Source organism: Protopterus annectens, chromosome 8.part0, assembly GCF_019279795.1.
Source record: "Protopterus annectens isolate FY-2018-M chromosome 8.part0, PAN1.0, whole genome shotgun sequence".
Classification (NCBI taxonomy): Eukaryota; Metazoa; Chordata; order Ceratodontiformes; family Protopteridae; genus Protopterus; species Protopterus annectens.
In genome coordinates, this window is record NC_056741.1 from 886,231,586 (window position 1) to 886,252,641 (window position 21,056).

The 21,056-nt window shown below is 40.9% G+C and overlaps 1 protein-coding gene across 6 annotated transcripts in view; it reads right to left on the reverse strand.

The window, feature by feature from the left end:
• LOC122809137 (plasma membrane calcium-transporting ATPase 3) overlaps positions 1–21,056 on the reverse strand; it is a 4,021,470-nt gene that overhangs the window by 3,517 nt on the left and 3,996,897 nt on the right. The window lies entirely within an intron of this gene.

Sequence of the window (21,056 nt, forward strand, 5' to 3'; positions counted from 1 at the left end):
ATTAGCCAGGCCAAATCATGTAATTTTTCAGTCAAGAAGTTACTGCCCAGCAGCACAACTGTTAAAACATTTCGGAAGGATTGCCTGTTATTGTTACTACAATAGCCTTATGTATGGTAAGTAAAGCTACACATCAAACTCAAGACTGCTGTTTTTCTGCACCCCACATGACTAGGAATACCATTTATTTTTACTGTCATTCTAGGGCAGTCTAAAACATAATGTTCTTGTTTGGGGATGCATGGCTAGGCTTAAAAAGGCCTTTGTGGTCATTAGCCTAGTTAACACCTACAAACCTATAATGAATTCAAGCTGGTGTCTTCATTCATGGGAAAGACCCAAATTTTCCAGGCAATGACTTCAGTTAGAGTGGCAAAATTTAAAAAGAGGTGCAAGAACCACATTGCATTACAAGTATCCTGACAACTGAGCTACATATGGGACATATGCTTCACCTCAAAAAATCTAGATCCGTCAGAGCCACAAGGGCGGGAGACGTAAACCTCGACACGGCTATTAATAGGACGTGCTGGAGGGATAGATTCATCACCCAAAGACTCCCTATGCTGTGGAATAAAATCCCGGTATATGTGAGGCAGAGCACCTCGCTGGCCTTGTTCAAGAGAAATCTTGACCAATGGATGGGAGATCGCAGATATACCCCAGGGATTACCTCAGTGTCACTGCTCAACAGAGGCACAGCAAAATAATGGGTATAGTTCCCCATACTAAAGGGGTGGCGTAAGCCACAAAACTATGGGCTAGGCTTGTAAATGCCCTCGGGCAGATAGCCTAGTATGAACCTATGAACCTATGAACCTATGAACTTGATATTGGTGGCAGTGCTTCTTTGCATCAGACATCAGTGTATAGTGCTATGCATATGGAGGAAGTACTCAATTATTTTACCTGCACATTTTATTGTACATCTGGGAACTCAGCATATCCTACGTTGCCTACAATTTAATGTCATCTGACTCTCCAGGACTGCTGAACTATCCTAATGCTCTAAATTCACAGTTTTTTACAGGAGAAAAGTGGATGTACTAATCTTCTGAAACTAGTACAACTCACCTTTTTGTCCCTGTTGTTTCTCATTCAAAACTTGCGCAAAAATCACTCTTTTTTTCACAGTGATGGTTCTGCAGGAATAACAGTAATACAAAGAATTCAACAAACAGTTACCACCGACACAGCATAAAATATCACACTAGTGACTGGGTTATAATCAGGGAAAATATATGAGGAAGAAAGTTATAAGAAAGCTAAATGCCTCACACAGAGTATTTTACTCTGTGTGTACCAGCCAACTAAGATCTAAACATTAGACCAAGGTACTGGTGAAGGCATTCTAGCTAGGGGTGCTTGGCTTGGGATGATCTTTTGCATTTTGGCCCAGTAACACATTCAAATACATTTACTGTGTATCTATTGGCCACTAGAAAAATATGAGATTAGTGCAAGAAATTCAGAGGGGCGCTGAGTATAACACTGGACTTTTCATACTTCCATATGCTCCAACTCATTGACATTAAGATGTCCAGCCTTCGGATGAAGTCTACACCAGGAATAAGTTCTGCTCCCCACAAAGGTGTAGGTCAAGCCCAAGTGCAAGCTAGATGAGCATGCCAAGGGCAGGCAGGGATATGTCTGGGATGCAAACTCCTGGTTAGTGTTACTGGGCCACAAAAAAAAAAGATGCACAAGATGAGTTAGAGGATACAGGGTCAAAGTAGTTCATAGGTTGGTACTAGGCTACTGGCCCTAGGGCCTACACAAGCCTAGCCATAACAATTCCATGGCTATTTCTTCCCACAATATTTACTTCCCTGGACCCCTGTCTAGAAGTTATCATTTATTGTGTAGATATGTCTTTTTCCCAGATGTAGGCAGCTGGGGGCCATACTTATGAGCATATTGTGCACAATGGATGTCAAATTTTTGCTGAACATGCCACACTCACAGATCAAGCTTCTTCTACAGGGCTGTAAAATAACATTTGTCTTCTGCAATAAAACAGTCATGCTTTTATGCAATTCTACTTTTAGAAGAAGGAAAATACTTCAGTGAAAGAACTGCTTGGTGGCATAGAGGGATAAACTCTGATTATGGCCCAGCTGACCTGGGTTCGATTAATGTCTCAGGTGACTCAAACATTGGCAGGGAAGGGATGGGTGTGTTTGTCCAGGGTGGAAGGGTACTCAATGATATACTCCCTAGGGGGAGGCATGGTGCAAAGAGAGGAGTTGCCCACCCATGCAATCAATGAGTGAGGGGTGGGGAAAGGGAGTGGGCAGAGCATAAACAACCTCCTTCCATGGATGTGAGTGGGGGCTGGGCCAATACAGACAAGGTCCAAGGGGACAAAAAAAATTAAAGAAAAAAAAAAAAAGACTTCAGTGAAAGAGAAGTTCAAAAATGAGGCTGAGTGTACTCTCGATAGTTTACAAATAATTTTTCAAGTGCCATACAAAATCTTTTCCCTTACAAATATTTTCCATATGCTGTAAAAAATCTTTTTCAAAGCATTACACAGACTTTATAGGAAAATATACAATTAGTAATATGATTTGGTAAGGCCTAAAAATCTTTTTTTTATGTTTTCAATTTTCCAGAATGTTTAAATTTAGATGAACAGTTAGCTGAATGTATTCCATTAATGTAGACTGATCCAGAAGGTTAACAGTATAGAATCCATGAATTTTAAATCATTAATTCTCCTTTTGCTTAGACATAACTTTAGTGTTGGAAAACAGAAAGAAATTATTAACAAAAGTAAATATAAAAATGTAAAAACAGAACACTTTACAATGTGTTAGAATTAGAAACTGTAGTGTGTGCTAAAAGGAATTATCTACAAATAAATATATTTTTTAAAAAAGGCCCAAGATTAATCTCAAGCAGAGAAAGAGTGACTTAATAAGGTGGTGTACTGTGTAGTGTGTGTGTGTGTGTGTGTGTGTGTGTGTGTGTGTTCGTGTGTGTGTGTGAGTATGTCTATAGACATACCCATATGCACGCACAAATATACACATACATAGTAAACGCACATAGATGCATGTACGTTTAACACCATAGAGCTCATAATGCATGCTTATAGCTTCACTCCACAAATGGTCATTGACTGTGCGATGGAAATGTGTCAAAGAAAAAAGCACACTGAAATTATACAGCACAGTAGTTGCAAACATCCAAGACAAAGGTCCAGTCCAAAGAATCAGAGATGGAGTATGTCCTTTTGGTATTAAACAATACAGTCAGATGTTTGATTTCTGTAACAAGGTGTCTTAGCATTGACTCAGAAGTTAGCAATTTAGGGGAGTGATATGTGTATGAATTTGTAATAAAGAAATTGTTTCTTATCCCTTTGATTGATGGCAATGCTTAATAATAAATTATGTCTTGGATTGTAATATAAATGCTGACTTGCAGAAACTTGTTATGTTTCCAGTATAACAGCATGCCCATTTGTTAAGAAGTACAAGGTCAGAGAACAAAGAATATGGGACATTTTTGAAAAACAGCAGAAATAACTACTACACTAAAGAAATGGTGAGCATACTGTCATCCTTACTGAATTTTAGCTTGAACTAGAAATATGTTTTGAAAACAAAAGGGGAACATTATTTCGATTGAGTTATTTGAGGGAACATGGAACCAATTGCCTTTTTTCTACCTAATCGTGTTTTGTGTATAGGTATTGTATTAAGAGTCTGATAGTGCACTGATTGATTTTAAGAATCGGTAAGAGTTATGTAGTGTTCTCTGTCTTTTGTGATCACTGGCGGAGTAAAATATTTTAAAGCTAGTTTTCACAAGTAGCTAAGAGATTCAGCAATTAGACCTAACAGCTCTCTTAGCTCTCATTTGTACACCAATTATCTTCTCATAGCTTTTATTGCAATATAATATTTTATGCTGTAGCCAATAATATGATTTCTCCCTGTAGCCCCACTCATCCTTCACCAGTTTTTCTAACTACCTGCTTTATTCTCTCACATGTGACACTGCAGCACAGTTTTTTTTTAATGCAAGGACTTAGTGACAAATCCTGCACTTATGGCTTTATAATATTAGCTTGTGCAGGTTATCTTTCCAGCACTTTCTTATTCTTGAAATAAGTCTTCCAGATGACTTGTTTTGGTGGCTATCAAATCCTGGACTAGTGAACCTGCTATGAAGCTTCTGAACCTTTCTGATGGCCATGGCTTCACTTAAGTATTTTCCACTGCTTTCCTCAAGCTTGGGAAATCTGTGGCCTTGATCTTCCAAGTTAGTCAGGTAGCCACAGACTTGGTGATGGGGACCATCTTCTTGGTTAGACCATTACCTAGTTACTTTAGACTTGCTGTCATCTGTGAGATAACCTGATATGGAGTTGATTAAATGCAGGAATTTAACAAATATAACTAGTGATGTTCTAAGATACCACATCTGACTTTGATAATGGTTGTCTTTACTCTCTCTCCGGTTGTCAGTTTTGAATTCACTGTGATGTACTCACAAAGGCCATGTCTGAAAATAGTCAGCTTTGATCAGTGCAAACAAACAAATAAAATAATGCAAATACTTGACCAGCTTCTTCACATGGACAGTGTAGATGACTATGATTCGATTGTTACAGCATTTAACAAAGTCTTTTCTTCTGCACTGGATGTCATTGCTCCAGCTCATGTTTGTCCATGATTCACCAATTTCATGAGAAATGGTTTAACCATGACCTCCAAGTGATTTGGAGACCCTGATGAAGGCTGAAACACTACTGGGAAGGGGCACTCTGGCTTGAGGATGACCTCATTACTGATGCTCACTAAGAAGTACATCAAATAGAAATCTCATGTGAGAAGGCAGCTTACCTGTACATTGAGATTTCTGCTACAGTGAATCTGTTATGCTTTTCTAAGTGGTGGGTGAGCTGCATAGCTGGTCTTGCTTTGTTGCCTGGAAAAGTCTACTAACTATTATGAAGAAGTCACACTTTTTTGTAGTAGAGCCTTGATTAACGTGTCAGAATTTTGCTGGGCTAATGCTAGATAGAATATTTAGCATGGTCATGACAGTGGTGTCTTCTTTTTATCTTACTTCTTATGAGCTTCATGCAGGCGCAGAGGGTAAAATGTTGCCTAGAGTTTCTTGGTTAAGTTTTTTCTCCAGACTATTCATTCTTCTTTGAGGCTTGTTGTTTTTTTCCAACTGCCTTTAAGGATGTCTTGGTTATCCCCTCCTCATAAAGCTATCTTTAAATCCTGATTACCTTGAGAATTATTGTCATGTCTCTAACTGTCCTTTTAAAGCTAAGACTATAGAGAAAGTAGTATTTATGTAGCTGCATTATTACCTATGATTCCATGGCCTTTTTGATTAACATCATTGTACAGCTAGAACTCAGCACACTACTTTGGCATCCCTTATTCAGGTTGTAAATGTTTTCCTTGTGGCTTAAGATCAACAACTATATTCCTTCTTCTATATTCCTTCTTAATTCTTTCTTGATATCACAATAGCTTCAGACAGAGTGTATTATGGGCTTATGATTGAATATCTTAAGGATGATTGTGATGTCACTGGGGCTGTGGTCATTTGGTTTGCTTTTTGGTCATTTCCAGATGGGTTTGTATGTATTAAATTATTCTGGTATCTTCTTCCTGGAACTGGAGTACCACTAGGCTCAATCTTGATATCGTTATTGTTCACTGTGCATTTGCTGTCCCTAACAGAGATGTTAAGAGGGAAAGGCACTTCTAATCAATTTTATGCTAGTTTGTTTGTGTCTTTCGGCTTTTCCTGATTAGGGGTCGCCACAGCGGAACTCCGGTCTGCTAATGATTGGTAGTGGATTTTTATGTACTGGGTTACCAGCCCTGATGCACAACCTTCAACGAAGGCACGCCCCATTCACGTATGCCTCCACACAGAAGACGCTCTAGCTGAGAATTGAACGGGACAACGTCTTGCTATGAGGCGACAACGCTACCGCAGCACCACCACCGCAGTAATCAATTTTATTCTAGTAATGTTCAGATTTACCTCTCCTTCATTCAGGGCTTAACTCCATACTTTACTCCAGTAGAAGACTGTTTAGAATCAGTTCTTGCTTGGTTAGCTAAGAATCGATTGAAACTAAATGCGACAAAGGCCAAGGTGATGGTACATGCTACTTTATGTCCATCACGTCATCTTGTAATTTCCCCCTTATTATATATCAAGGGAATCAATTCAGATGTGTGTCACAAGTCCATGATGTGCGTACTATTCCTGATGACAGGCAAATGACAGTCATCAAGATGTCATACTTTTATCTGAGGAATACATCATGCATTTGAAACTTTATTATATTTATAGACCTAGGTACAGTGATACATTGCATTTGCAAATTTTTCTACCTAGGGATTTCAGCTGCAATCTGACACGTCTGCAGCAAATGCAAATTTCTGTGTGGAAGTTATTGGTGGGTCGTCCTCGTAGTTGTCATTGCATGACTTTGCCTCAAATTTCAGTCACTGAGAGATTGGTATTTACAATCTGACCTGCAGAAGTAATTTGTTATAGTTTTTTTTTCTCTTGGTTTCTTCATATTCTGAATACTGTATATTTGACTATATTGTATTCTTTAACTGATTGTGTTTTATACCCAGGACAAGCCTGAAGTAGGTCCTTGTGTAGTAGCTCTCTAAGTTGATTGACAAATGTAAATAAATAAAAATAAATTTGTCCTTTGCACATTTGGTGCAAGTCTTTTGGAATCAGGACTCTTCTCTGATAAGGGCATGTAGCATGGAATCCTCCTTTAGAATGGCCGTAAAAATATCATCTTTTTTATAAGTATAGCTAAACACTAGTATGTATGTTATCTTAAATTTTAACAGCCTTTTTTTCAGTTGGTACTTAATTTTTAGGGCAAACTTGTAAATTCTTCATTTTTTAAGTTTGTCATGCAGAAGTGATACATCCTGGAGTTCTTCCTGGGCTTCTTCCCTGCTTCTTCCTCCGAGTCTGGCAAGTGAGGGTCTCCCTTGCCACTAAGGGCATTCAAACAGCCACAGAAATGTCTAAGCCCTGATGCACGGTGGCTGTAGGGCCTACATCAGAGGGAGTCAAGAAAAAAGACACATGGTTTGAGGAACCAGAACTGGCTACAGCAGTCACCCATCTGTGGCTGAAGCTAATATGTAGTCTGTTGAAGGGGCAAAGGCTGCCTGGAAATTTTCTTCTTTTTGTGGCTGGAAGAAGGAAGAACTGATATGTTGTTTCATGGTGAAGCCAGAAATGATACCTGAAACCCAGGTAAAACTATCAGCAGTGATCTGTGAAAAAAGATACTGCGGTGGTGGTGCTGCGAAAGTGTTGTCACCTCACAGTTAGACATTGCCCGTTCGATTCTCAGTTAGAGCATCTTCTGTGTGGCGACATGCATGAATGGGCGTACCTTCGTTGAAGGTTGTGCGTTAGGCCCGGCAAGCCAGCACATAAAAATCAACTGCCAATCATTAGCAGACCGGAGTTCCGCTGTGGCGACCCCTAACCGAGAAAAGCCGAAAGACACAAAGACATTAAAAAAGTACATTTTTCCCCAAAAGAACACAGTGGAAACCACTTTAAACACTAACTTTATCCCCCAAAGTAAATTAACAAAAATGTTACTTTGGAAAAACAAAGACAGACTTAGTTTACACAACTTTTTGCACAAAAGTAAAAAGCCGCACTTCACAGTAAAAAGTGACTAAAAGTCACTTAAGTCAATAAAAATAATCTTTCCTAGCTTATAATATGTTATTTCACAAAAAAGTTAAGTTTCTGTAAGAAAATTGAAATGTGGAAGTTTTTTTTCCTTGAAGGGAACCTATATGCTCAGCAACAGAAAACCTTTAGCTGATCATCAATCTTCAAAAGCCCAAAAGAGGAATGCTCTTTGGTGGCAACAAATCTCTGAAGGGCTTGGTACTCAAACCACTGGTTTTATTCAGCTCTTCTCAAGCTGATAATAGTTTAAACACATTGAAAGTGCTTTTAAGCTTCGGCAGATGGCAGACTATTATATCCTGTGCTGGATATAATTCATATAGCTAAGGCTACTGCAGCAGCAATGAAATGATGAACATTGTTTTGGTTGACATGCTGCATTAGCTGTGCATGCATACATTTCTCTAGTATTTTAGAAATGGAGAATAAGATTGCAGTGGGTCTACAGTCTGCAATTCAGTAGAAGTACCTCTTTAGTTAAGGGGAATTATGAAGCATTGTTTCCAAATGGAGAGAACAAAATTTTCACTTACTGAATGATTAACCGATTTGGAGACAGGGAAGACTATTACATCAAAAACCATTTTATAAATTCAGTGGGAAAGTTGTCAGCAGCTATGATTGTTGTTTTTGTTTGGCTAATAACTTTTTAATAACTGATGTTGGGACAGGGTGACAGCTGAAAAACTGTACTTGATTTTATGGTATATTGGGAATTGACGGGGTGGGGGTGGGGCAGGCTGAAGATGAAAAACTATGCGTGGTTTTGTGGTATATTGGGAATTTGTGTATGTGGAGGTGGTCTTCGATTAAAAATACCTCTGACTGGATAAATGGAAGTTGGACTAAGTAGCAGTGGAGTCATTGTTGTTATTGCTATTGGTAGTGAGGTGGGCAGTAGTGGTTTGAACAGAGTGTAACAGTTTCCTAAGGAATTTCCAGAAAAATTATGAATTATTTTGATGCTTTTGTTGGAGAATAATGAAGTATGATTTCTCATAAGTTTTAACTTGTAGGTTGAATAGGTTTCTCAGAAGTCTAAATCTTTGATAGATACTTTGTCTTTTAATGTTATGCCATTCTTCCCAGCCTTTGTCTCTTTGTAGCATGAGCTGCTTAGCCTCTTTTGTTAGACATGCTGTTGTGTTAGACATTACCCTTTTTATTCTATTGGGAGCTAATTCATTTAAGACTTTTTGAAAACTGTGACTGAAATAATGGACTGCTTCATCTATGGGTATTATTCACAATATGTTCCAATTGTACCCAAGTTAGTTTTGAGATGACGGTGTCCTTGTCAATCCTGGTTAGGTTATGTATTTGACTGTAATGTACCTTTTGGTTGGGAATACACTGTTGACTTATGGCATATGTAAGAAGGTGGTCATGGATAAGAGTCTGGCAAACCTCCACAGGATGTTACCTTGTTAGGGTTATTTGTTAGAATCCAGTCTAATATGGAATGCCTGTTAGTGTTTCTGTGGAGTATAGTAATCAAGTTAATTAGCTGATGAAAACATACACTATAAGTACTTAGGGTTACTGCTGTTTAGGGAGTACTAGTCTGTGTTCAGATCCCCTAAAAAAGGCTTCACTGTGGATGTTGTCAGGCATCCAATGTATTATATTTTCAGGTGTGGCAATTTTATTACTAGTTGAGGTGTAAATTACTAAGATGCGTAGTCTTTCTTTGGTTAATTGTAGTTAAGAAAGTAACATTTCAGCATTGTTAAATTTAGAGATGTTTAGATGGGTTGGGGAAATATCTAAAGCATTTTTGAAGATGATGGCTACACCACCTGCTATCTTTTTTTATGTATGTTCTATGTATGTAAAAACCTAAGGGAAATATTTCACTGTCAAGTATTTCCTGTTTAGCCAGGTCTAGGTAATGGCTAAGATATCGGATGAACAAAAATCAAAATGATAGGCAAGCATCAATGTCCTGAATTTTGTTATAGATACTTTCAGTGTAAAAATTAAGTTTGCATTTTGAGAAAATGGAGAAAGTATGGTAGGCATACCTCTCAACTGTACAGATTTTTGTCTTATACTTTTGGTTGTTGTTGTGTCTTTCGGCTTTTCCCGGTTAGGGGTCGCCATAGTGGAACTCCGGTCTGCTAATGATTGGCAGTTGATTTTTACGTGCCGAGTTGCCGGCCCTAACGACAACCTTCAACGAAGATACGTCCATTCATGCATGTCTCCACAGAAGACGCTCTAGCTGAGAATCGAACGGGACAACGTCAAATTGTGGTTTTCTGGGAAATTAGTGGCAAATCATTAAAGACTGAAGTTAGAAAATAATGACAGAAAATTGAGTTTTAGACTTCATGTCCTTCAGAAAATTCATTTTAATGCAAAGCCTATCATTCTGTCACCTTTCTATGTTTGTAAGAGCAGTAATTAAACATTGTCCCTATTTTTGGACCTTTGACCCACATTTATTTACAGCTTTGTCCTTATTTCTTGCTCTAAGAGGTTGAGAGCTATGGTGGTAGGTAGAGTGGATGAAAGGCAGTGGATGAATGCCACCAGTAAGTTTCATCATGGAAGTGGGGTGGTTAGAGAAGTGGAGACATTTGAATTTGTATTTAGGTTTTACTGTAACTGAGACCGAACCTTTACTTTACTATTGCTGTAATGTGAAAGATCAGAGTAAGTCAAATGTTAGAGGGAGGAAGATACAATAGAGTTGAGTGAAGAAGTGCTGTGTTGATGTATAACTGGGTCTGTGACAAAGATGGTATTGGGAGAGAGAGTGGTATGGTAGTTAACAATGTGAGCCAGTATAGTGAACATGCAGAGCAGTAGTGACTATGGTAGCAGCATTGTTAGAGGTTCCTAGGTAATTGTTACTTATCTGTGAGGATCTCAATACGTCTAGCCCCACAGTAATTATTACTGCTTATATTTCACAATATGAATCTCTAAAGATGGGTTACACAAGTATATGTTGGGTACTTACATGTTTCTGCTATCCATGAAGGCCATTGGTGCAAAGCCAAGGGTGAATTCGTGGTTACTCATTCATTTGTCCATATTATGTTTGAAAAGAGTAAAAAAAGTACTTTGTTTCATGTAGAGTGGAAGCTGGTTCCATAAAAGTGGTATTGTCTATGACACATACTTATCCTTCTAGCATTTTCTGTTAATTTTGCAAAAGAGGTTAAGGTCGCTTGAGTGGGTTTTACTGATACCACTGGCCTTCTGAATATGTTATAGGTCTGACAGAACATGGTCAGTGGAGTCTTATACAGGAGCCAGAAGTTGCCTCTGAGTAGCCTGTATGATACTGGGAAGAGAGACAAGGCTCTGATGAAGTCTGTGCAGTATTTATGATTTAGTCCCTTGATTTTTTAGTGAGGAAGCATTGTGGTCATTCCAGCTGTGATAAGTGTTTGGACTGATACATACCAAATGGGAAATTTCACTCTATGATCAGCTTAATGAGTACTGAGTACACAGGAACAATTATGTCCCTGGATCTAGATGTTATGCCCTTCTGTAAAAGGTGTGTGATGAAAAAGGACTTCCTACAACAGTGGATATATTGCGATCAAAGGAAAGTGTGTGTGTGTTATCAATGTGATATGTACAAAGGGAGTCATTCTTGCCAAAGGATACAAGTATACATTTCTTGGTATTTATTTTCAGTACATGGTTTGACATCAACTATTTGTTTGGGGCAAGCATTCTTGTAGGATCAAGGTGCCCTCTGATGAGTTTATGATGGCACAAAATTTGCAATCATCTCTTCCCAGTATCAGAGAAGTGTCCCAAGTGCTGAACCCTGGGGGACTTCACTAGATAGGTCATTTGGAGGAGATAGAGATGCCCACCTTCACTTCCTTTGTTATGTATGTGATCCAATTTGCTATCCGGTGTGTTAGTGGTTAAAAGGAAGTTATGTACTCACCATAACATTCCATCTGTGTTATTGCCTCTCATTTGTTCTTCAACCTATGGGTTTTGGATCCGAGCATTGGATCCAATTCAGTCGCAATATCAAAGCTCCAGGCTCCAACATCTGAGCTCCTCCTCTACCCATGATGCTACTCTCCTCCAAATCCCTCAGATCGAGTTTGCTGCAGCACAGTATATCACGTAATCATGATACAAGTAAACAGGAAGAAATTATCTAGAGGTAAAAGAATAAATCATGCAGGAATACTTCAGGAGCTCAAAGGTCAGAACAGAATCATCTGTCCAAAATTTTCTGTTTGGTCCTTTAAAAGGCAGGGGGATAGAGAGAGCGAAGGCTGAAGAGCAAATGAAAGGCAACACTACAGATGAAACATCATGATAAGTACATAACTACTTTATCTGATGTTGTTGCCTTCATTTGCTCTTCAACCTAGGGGACAGAGTCCCCAGCTACAGAAAGAACTTGGGCTTCAAGGAAGGATATTCTGGAACACAGCAGAACCAAAGGATGCTCTGTTCCTAGAAATAATGTCTAGTTTGTAATGGGAAATAAAGGTATGATAATTTGACCAAGTAGCAGCTTCACAAATTTTACTAATGGGAAGTTTCGACCGGAAAGTTGGATAGGGCAACCTTGGAGACTGGTTTACCCAACCGGATGGCAGTGTCCTGAGGGATGGGATAGCAGATCTGGAGAGGCATCCAGAGTCCAAGGTAGACAAACTAGGTGAGACCACAGGAAAGGAACCAATCTTGCTGGGGCCAAAAGAGGGCAATGAGGATGACTTGGCATATCAATCTCTGAGCTTTCTGCAGAAATTTGAGAATGAGCGGAAGAGGAGGATAAGTGTAGAGCAGACCAGGGGGCCAAGCACAGACTAGACTGTCTCTCAGTGATTGTCCCTAAGGAGGTGTCAGGGCAAAAAACTCGCTGCACTTGGTGTTGGAGGAAGATGTAAAAAGATCGCAGCAAGGCTGACTCCATCTTTGGAAGATCATATTTGCCACTGAAGGATTGAGAGACCACTCATGAGGCATCAGAATAATCTTCCTGAGCCTGTTCACCAGGATGTTCATTTTCCCCAGAATGTGCGTTGCTATGAGAAAGCGGATGGAAGACATCGCCCACTGCCACAACCTCATGGCCTCTAGACACAAGGGGTAAGACTTGGTTCCTCCTTGCTTGTTGATGTATGAGACCACTGACATGTTGTCTGTCTGAATGGCAACAGTTCCCATTGGAACAGAGGAATGAAGGGCTTGCAATGCAAGAAGCACCGCTATCATCTCCAGAATGTTTACATGCAACTTGATCACTAGGGAGGCCCATGTGCCTTGAACCATTTGTCCCAGATAATGTCCCCCCACCTGATTTGGGACACATCCATGGTCACAGTGGCTGTGGGAGGAGGTAGGATGAAGGGCTGACCCTGGAGAAATCATTGGATTGGATCCACCAAATGAGAGACTGTTTGCAAGCTTGTGAGATCCTAACTGGGTAATTTAATGGATAGTGCAGGACAGACCATTGTACAGCTAAGGTCCAATGAAGTACACTCATGTGAAGGTGGGCTAACGGCACCAGGGTGATTGTGACTGCCATGGACCCCAAAGCCACTTGCTTGGGGGGGGGGTGTCCATTATCTGTTTGATACGAGCTCTCAGGTTGGAAATCCTGTCTGGAGGTAGAAAGGCTAGAGGTCGAATGGCGTTCAAAAGTGCTCCTATGAAGTGTATGACTTGGACTGGGTAAAGATTAGACTTTTTTACGTTGACAGAAATGCCCAAGGTTGAGGCTAGATAGAACAAGTATTCTCTGGCTTCTAGAAGTTAATGCCTGGTGGGAGCAGTTAAGAGCCAATTGTCTAGGTAAGGAAACACCTAAAATCCTTGCAGTCTCAGGGGATCTGCCATGACTGCCATGCATTTGGTGAATACCCTGTGGTGAGACCAAATGGCAGTGCTCTGAACTGATACTGACTGGCTCCCAGCCTGAAGCAGAGATACCTTCTGAAGCACCTGTTTATCTTGATGTGACAGTACATGTTCTGAAGGTTTATAGAGAACAACCAGTCATCCTTCTGCAGGAAGGGCAGAATGGACTGTATTGTGACCATTCGGAGCGCTGAGTTGGCAACCAACTTGTTTAGAGAGGTGAGAACCAGAATGGGTCTGAGGTCCCCTGTCTTTTTGGGCACTAAAAAGAATCTGGAGTAAATGCCTGACCTGAATTGGTCTGGGGGTACACTTTGGATAACTCTTTTTGAGAGCAGCTTTGAAATCTGCAAAGCTGCAGCCTCCTGTTGATTGGGTGGAACATCTGGGAGGATTTTGTTTGGTGAGGGTTTTTGGAAAAAGGGTATGGAATAGCCTCTGGATATAATTTTCAACACCCAACAATCTTTTGTGATGGCTTCCCAGGCTGATGGGTGTAAAGACAAACGTCCACCCTGCGCCTCCAGAGTCAAGCAGTTGGGCAATCCCTCAGGATCACTGACTGGATCTGTCTGAGAAAGAATCTCAAGACCCTTGGTTCATCGGACCCCTTCTGCCATGAGGGGAACATCCGCCATTATAACCATTTCTCCCTCTGGGAGAAAGGTCCCCTTGTGAATCCTGAAAAGGACCTTGCGATTTATGGAACCACACTTCTTAACTCCACACTGATTCCTGGAAAAAGGACTAGTGTGGGGTAGAGAAGCGTATCCTGACAGCAGACAAGGTCTTTCTTTCCTTTTCACTTTGAGAGAGTGTATCTTTAACTGTTGGACTGAAAAGTGTTGATCCATCAAAAGAAGCATTGACAAAGGATGCCTTATAGGGTTCTGAAAAGTCACACAGCTGCATCCAGGTGTGGCATCTGGTGGCAATGCCTGATCCGACAAGCTGTGAGGCACTCTCTGCAGCATGAGAGATCAACCTGATGGGCTTGTTAGAAATAGACTGAAGGATGGCCATTCTTGAGGAAAAGGTCTTTTGTTCCTCAGCAGACATGGACCCTGGGACAAAACTAGAGAGTTCCTTAACTAAGTCTCTTTGTAGCCTGATTACATGTGCCAAGTAGTTCAGCGGTCACAATGCAAAGGTCGCTGAAGTGTAAACCTGCTTTCCAAATTTGTCCAAAGCCTTAGACTCCCTGTTAGGGGGATGGACAGTGGAGCTCTGTTGGGCCAGCTCCTTTTTCATGCTGGCTGCAACCACCATTGCATCGACGGGAATTCCCTTAGTCCAGTGTGGGCAGTCAGAAGGGGCAATAAGGATCTCATTGGGCTGCTTGGGAATTGATTCCACTGCATTCAGTTCATTCCATGCCCTGCGGGACACAAGGTCAATAAGAGGGTCCATAGGGGGGGAACACCCAAGAAGTAGATGGGCCTGACCCAAAGGCTTCCAGAAACACCATTTCCTCTGGGTGAGGGCTTTTGGAAGACCAACCACCTTTTTGGCAAAGGATTTCCATGTTTCCAAAGGAGACATCCTCTGGTGGTGATCTGGGGGATATTTCCCCTTCATCGAGACCAGTGTCCTCTACGAGGGATTCCAAAGGGGAATCCAAGTGTCTCCTTTTGCACTGGTGCTTCCGAGGGACCTCATTGGTGGGGTGCCCTAGGGAGGTATTGGAAGACTTCAGGGATTCCAAAAGTATACTAGAAGTTCTTTTTTGCAGGCTGTCCCAGTGGGGACAGAGTAGATATCTCAGGCACAAAAGCTGCTGGAGGGGGGCTGGGGTCCAGAACAGGTAGAGTTGAGGCTCTTCTGGGTGCAGAGAGAACCCTCTCCACCACCTCTAACACTGAGGGAGATCGGGACACCATAGGTACCTCCGCTGGAGCCTAAGCTGTCGATGGGGAAGCTCCACGAACCCCAAGTGCCCCCGAATTTGAGTGAGGACTTGGAGCTGAGCTGTCAAATGCCAAAGCCATGTGAGGAAGGGACAACTCCAAATATTTCATAACCAGCGTCAATCCCTAGGAACCGACGACTAAGCTATGGCTCCGAGAGTCGCTCAGCTCAGGAACAGTTGGAGCCGGGCAAGTCAGGGAGACTGTCGGAGTTGAGATAACCATACCTGTCATCTCCAAAATCTCAACTCCAGGAAGGTTTGGATCCAATAACTCTGAAAAACAGGGACGGATCTAAGAAGGAGAGATAGGGATAAAGGTATGAATATTGTTCAGGGATCCTGGAGGGGATGGAGCAGACAAGATCCCCAGCTGAATATGTGCCTTGAGAAATTTGACCATCATGCTGTCCACCTCAGCTTTGGAAAGGCTTTGGGAAGATCTAAAGAAGAAGCTACCAAGGCAGGCCTGGAAGAGGGCCTGGGCTGCTGCAGGAGAGGGGACTTGAGGCTGGTTGTCACTGGCTCTGAGGAGAAGATTTGGCTCCAGCGCTGAGGGGAGGCCTGGATGATTATAGGAGCTGAAGTGGACAGCTCAGGTGGTCTGGAAGTTTTGGAGGGTGGTTCCCCAAAATGATGGGATCTACTGGTGGATCTATTCTGCTCCTTATGTTTTTAGTGGGGGTTTAAGCCCCTGAAGTGGATGGAGTGGATGAGTAAGAAGAACTGGGAAGGAGTTCTTTCAGAATGAGATTGTTGTGCTAATCGATGAGAGCCTGCTGACTACAGCCGGCACAGATGGAACAAGCAGAATCCAGGTGACCCACCTCAAGACAAACTACACATTCTGAGTGCGCATCTAAAAGTGGGATTTTGTGCCCACAAGTGCTGTACTTCTTAAATCCCGCAGGTGTAAGATCAGGCATACTGATAAGAAAATAACAGCAACCCATGGAGTGCGCGCGCGCACACACACACACACACACACACACACACACACACACACACACACACAAGATTAAAGTTAAAGTTAAGTTTTATTTTTAAATTCCAACAAACAGGATAAAACTTAAAATTCTACAGAAGTAAGAAAACTTTTTTTTTATAGCTATAAGCTGGTAGGAAAAAAGGGGTAGGGAAAGGAGGGAAGGAAAGAGACAAAAAAAAAACTATCCTGGAAAACTGCTACAAAGAAAAAACAGAAGATAGGAGATAGGGAAGACAAACTCTATAAATTTAAGCTAAGATAGCAAAATAATTTTTACTCACTGACCAAAAAACAACTCCAAGGAGCTCAGACTGCAAGATACCTGATGCTTAGCGAAGTGGGGCAAATGAGATCTGAGGGATTTGGATGACAGGAGCATCATGGGTAGGGGAGGAGCTCAGATGTTGGAGCCTGGAGCTTTGGTATGTGGCTGAATCAGATCCACTGCTCAGATCCAAAACCCATAAATTGAAAAGCAAATGAAGGCAACAACATCAGATCACTTAGGTTTAATTTCACCAAGTCTTTTGGGTTTCTAATACCATGATGGGAATGGACCCAATTCCTAAACCTAGGTACAATTAGAGTTCATGAAATTAGTACTGTTAACATTTAGCTGGGAGAATTTACTTATGATGCTTGAGTATGGGATGGTGCCAAATATCTTTGTAAGGTCCATTTAGGTAGTATGCACTAATTTTCCTTATCCATTGCCACAGTAACTTCTTCAAATAACTCAACCAGGTTAAACAGGCAGGACCTGCTCTTGACAAATCCATATCAGGCTGGGTTGTGAGTCTGTAGGTCACCTATATACCTATCCATGAGTTCCATAATGATCCTTTCCATAGCCTTACAGATGATGCTGGTCAGGCTTATGGGTCTGCAATTACCTGGGTCTGTTCTACTCTCACCTTTTTTTCAAGGGAATGACTGTTAACTGTCTTCCATTCACCCAGCACAAAGCCTGTTTAAAGGCTAATGGTGAATAGCTTCTCTAGGAGGTCTGACAATTCATGTTTCAGGCAAGACAGTGGGCAGCCTGGTATGTTATCCTGCCCTATAAACACAGTATTCTTGGCTTTAGATAGTGCCTTGAGAACTTGTTCATAGAAGATTTGGGAGGGGGCTAGATCTAGGTATTTGATATGAGAATACTGGAAGGAAGAGGGGGTGAAGTTGACGTTGAATTTGTCTGTTAGTAAATTTATGTCCTCTTGGTTTGAGTGTGCATTACAATTTACTATTAACACTGCAGAGTGCTGAGCATTTCTTTCTGAGATTTCTAACATAGTTAAAGAAGGCTTTGTTGTTATCTTTCACCTGGATGGCTACTTTTACTCATATCTGGCTTTGGTCGATTTGATCAGGATCTGGAGTTCCTTGTTTAGTTTACAAAAATTTTTTTTGGCTTTGTGAGAATTAGATTTATTTTTACCTGCAATGATTTTTTTTTCTTTTATAAATGAGCCTGTTTATATTAAGGATCCACTGTATTGGTTTATTTTGAAACTTTGCATTGTCTTTATTTCTGATGGGGACAGATGCATCTATGCAACTATTTACATTTGCACAAAACTTTGCAGGAAAGGATTTCACACAAGCAGTGGGATCACCAAGGTGGAAAGGACTTCTGAATTTAGTTAGGTCAACACTCAGTTTTAGTAGATTAGTTTTGCATAATCTCTGAATACAGACATGTTGGGGAATGCTTCTGGCTTCATTCTTATGGTGAATGTGACTGATGTATGGTCCAATTTGACTAAGGAGGAAGTTACAACTGGTGGGGAGCACAGCTGTCCCATATTAGTAAGGATCAAGTCCAGAACATTATCTTTCCTGATTGGGGTGTGGACTAAGTGGTCCAGTGAGTTGTACTTATGAAATCCAGAAATCTCTGGGCATAATTGTTAAGTCTCTTAGAAGAATGATGTTTGGCTTAATACATACGGACTCCATAGTGGTTAGGTACAAGGTATGGGTCAAGAGGAAAATGGAGGGAGTCCTGTAGTTAGCTATAATGTGATAAAGGGTTTTGTTCATAGTAATCTGGACATGGAAGAGCTCCAAGTTGTTCACTTGTCTAACGTGTCTGGAGGTGAGATTTTTTTAAGAATATAAAGACACCTTAATCTTTAATGCCTTCTTTTAATGTTGTGAACCTGTACAAGTGAGAGGGACTGAAGCCAACCACAGATGGAGTGCTTCCACTTGTCTTGAACCAGGTCTCTGTGACAATGCATATACTTACATCTTCTATGGCAAGTAATGCTTGGGGGGGAGTTGTAAAAGCTCCTAGCACTGAACTGCAAAACCTTACTGTAACCTTGATTCTGTTTAGTTATGCTGGAAGATTTTGAAGGCTGACTTTGCCTAAAAAAGGCACAATGGGGCCAGATAAGGTTTTAGACAATATACAACCTTTGGGGGAGTGATGCAGGCTATCCCTGGCAAAGCAGTTTAGAATGTCTACCAAATCTTCCTAGGTTGATAAATATCATACCCTAGAGCAACCCTAGAATCTAAGCCAATTGTTGAATTCAGTTATCTTTTGATCAAATTGTTGCATCGCTCTTGGTGATGGTGGAATACTGCTCAACTCTAGATTTATACCAGCCTCAGACACATATTCTGAGTGCCCCATCATGTCTCTTTTCATACCAGGGAGGTATGTCTCAAATTATTTACACCCACATGTACAATGACTGCATCATACTTTATTTATTTATTTATTTATTTAACAATTATTTACCAGGAAAGTCAGACTGGGACAGAGCCCATTTTCAGCGGAGGCCCAGGGAGAAATGCTCCAGATGCAAGCCTTTGGAATGTGGGAGGAAACTGGAGCACCCAGAGGAAACCCACGTGAATGCAGGGAGAGCAGGCATACTCCACACATAAGGCACCCCAGACGAGAATCAAACTGGAGAAACTCTTGCTGTGAGGTGACAATGCTAACCGCTGCACCACTGCGCCACTGCCATATACGTGCACATGTGGTGCAGGAACATAAGCACTCATGAGATGTAGCAAATCCTAGTACGTGACAGGCAAATGACTGTGACCCTCTCAGTTTGGCGAATGGTGCATCTCACTATCAAGTCACCTATGATGAAAATATTGGTATGTGGGATAGTTGCTTTATGGGCATCTAGAATAGGTCTGTGTGACTCATAGATGTATGTTTCATGGTGGGTGCTGTCTGTGAGGTTGCTGAGGGTACATGTTTCTTGAATTACATTCTGGAGGCCTCTGTGGTTCAGGTAGGTTATTTCTAAAAGCCTCAGCATAGTAGATGTATGTGTTTGGTCTAAGGTGTTTGAGATTTAGTTTAGTCTGGTTTTGTGTAGTGTTGTTATCCTTGTTATTTATTGTGTCTTTGTGTGAGAGTTTCATCTCCTATTAAATTATATAACCACATCTTACACAATATGACAGATTGTTTAAGCAGTAGGTGTTTTTCAGTGTATGAGGCAATTGCTACATTGTCTCAGGATGCCCACTGAAACCAAACTGGCCACAGAGATAGCTAGAAAGTTAAGTGTCTATGATTCCAGTAGCTTACTGTTGTGGGCTGCAAGAAGAGTAGTGCCTAAGACATTAGGAGTTGCTTATCTGTAGTGCTATCCGTCTAAGGCAAACAATACAAGTCTACACATGAAAAAGAATGAACTACTTTGTGCAAATACTAAGTATGCTGAAATTTTCTGAATTTCTAAATAATAAATTAGTTTATTCCAAAACAAAGTAGAGTTTCTAACCATTGTTGCAAGCTACTATTGCTACTACTGTCAGCTAAGGGCACTGTATTTAAGCCTACAAAACTCAACATGGAGGCATCTTGCAGTGAAACATATACATTTTGAAGTAATGTATTTTATATTTATGTAACAGAACAGGTTGCTTACACACTTTTACTTCCTGAACTTCAGCCATGCTACAGTTCAGGATGTGACTATCTGCTGTTTTAATGGAGCATGCACCATGCAAATAAACAATAATTACTAACACAGACTGGCTGTGTTCTGGGAGAAAAAAATACTGGAAGATGCAGTGCATGAAATATCAGTGAACTGGCTCACCATTTCTTAAAAGTATGGGAACAGACAATCTTTCACCAATAACTGGCCATTGACAATTGGTATAGATCATTTTTCAGTGGTGATACTGAAAGGAGGGTCTTAAATGCCAGCAGCTTATGCATCACGCCAGATAAACTTACGGCCAAAGTGTTAGATGGGAAACTGATAGTACCCTCAGTAAGTTAAATATGTATCTCTTAGTCTGCCAGTTATACCTATTACTTATCATATTTTTCCTTAACAAAAAAGAGACAGTGACAGGCTCATTAATGATCCCACCTCTTTGGTTACCACCATCACACAGGCCCTGCTATGTGGCTTCACCCTGGAAAAACTGCACAAACCTTTAGTCCATTACCTAAGAAAGCCAATAAATTTCTTAAAACCCAGGCTTGACTGTGTGACTTCTGAATATAATATAACCAAAGAATTAAGACTATGTTGTATATACAGTTACAGCTGCAGTTCTGTATTCAGA